This window comes from Cavia porcellus, unplaced genomic scaffold (genome assembly GCF_034190915.1).
Source record: "Cavia porcellus strain 051 isolate PalLab524CR breed Dunkin Hartley unplaced genomic scaffold, mCavPor4.1 scaffold_16, whole genome shotgun sequence".
NCBI lineage: Eukaryota > Metazoa > Chordata > Mammalia > Rodentia > Caviidae > Cavia > Cavia porcellus.
Window position 1 is genome coordinate 64,949,368 of NW_026947499.1, and position 1,542 is coordinate 64,950,909.

Below are 1,542 nucleotides of genomic sequence, written 5' to 3' on the forward strand. Positions count from 1 at the left end.
CTTTGGAGACATGAGCTGGGTGTTCTTTTCATCCTTGAATTTATCTTTGAAACTATGGTGAATCTACTTAGCGAAGAGCCATAGGATGAAATCTTGAGTACATGTTAGAGAGGCTCATGCATTTAAGTCAAGAATGGCCCCCACGGAGTCAGGTGCAAAGTGCAGGGAAAGCCTACCAGTGTTCCAAGAGAAGAAGGAATAAGAAAATAGAAAGTGTATTTTTAACATCAGAATTAACAAATGTTTTATGATTCCCACCTATTCTTGCAAGAGATAAGTCCTATGAGAATAAGGGATTAAACCAGTTTATAGCTAAGCAAACTAATTGATTGTATTAATTGTTTAAAATATATTTATATGGCCTGATTTAAAGAATTATATATGAATCCTATGGACCCAAAGATTTCCTCATTCCTTGATTTATAAGAGCTAGACATTTAGAAGGAAGAAATGAGATAGAATTGCCTGAGGTTATTGATAAGTAATAGAAATGTACTGGAATGAACTTATTAAACAAAACATAAAAGACTCCACAATGAAGAGTATGGAGAGAGGGGACACCTGGAGGATATAGGACCTCATGTTCCAGTGCAGTGCCAACTGCTGTGAGGAGAACCAGGTGTCCATGCAGCTGGTACCCCAGTGCACAAGTGCTGCTATGCACTTCTAGCTCAAGCACAGGATTTGGCCAGAACTGCTTGGCCACATTCACCCTGCATTGCAATGACAAAGCCAAAGATTATATAGATGGAGTGTGGGGGAGTACAGAGGTTCGGGTGAAAAGGCAGCTGGATAATTCTGTGGCCAAGTATGTGAATTACCACATGAACCTCATTCCAAATATGACCAAGAAGACTGAGGAGTTTCCCTTATCCTCGAGGAAATAAAATCTTTGCCAGTGGTCAGCTGGGCTGAATCTATTTAAAAAAGAATGAAAAATTTCATCTTTTAAATAAAATTTATGAATGAAGAAACTATTTCACTTGCCTCTGGAAGGTGGTATCTCTATGCTTAGATACTAGAAATTGAAACGGGGGGGGGGGAGGGAATTGTGCTAAAACAAGGGAGTGTTTCAGATCCTAAACTGCATGTGGCAAGACCTTGTCCTGGCGGTAGAGAGGTTCTTTGTACCAGTCTCAAGCTCTCTAAGGTACCAGATTCTTTTCACTACACAGATTTAAACAGCTGGAGGTTTCTCCAAGCCTCCTATGACTTGGGGGAGTTGCAAGAGAGGTGTCTCTGTAGCTACTTCCTAAACAAAAATGTCACCACACTATTTTTGTAAGCTGAAAAAAAAAATCTAGAAGATTACTAGTTTAGGGGAAAAATGTTTCCAGATCTTCATTTTGCGTGCGAGCGAGTGTATGTTTGTGTTTGTCTTGTATGTGTTTAATATGAAAATACATAGAGTGTATTTAAAGTGTGGAAATGAGAGTAGTTCAGTTAAGAACTTTGAAAGGTTTATACCATACATCTTCTTCTAGCCATCAAGATATGAATGTGCATTTCCTGAATTATTACATTGCATTTTTCAGCCTAGAA

General features: G+C 38.7%; 1 pseudogene; it reads left to right on the plus strand.

The window, feature by feature from the left end:
• The first annotated feature begins 580 nt into the window (after positions 1-580).
• LOC111753922 (protein FAM136A-like) lies at positions 581-887 on the plus strand (annotated as a pseudogene).
• The last annotated feature ends 655 nt before the right edge of the window (positions 888-1,542 follow it).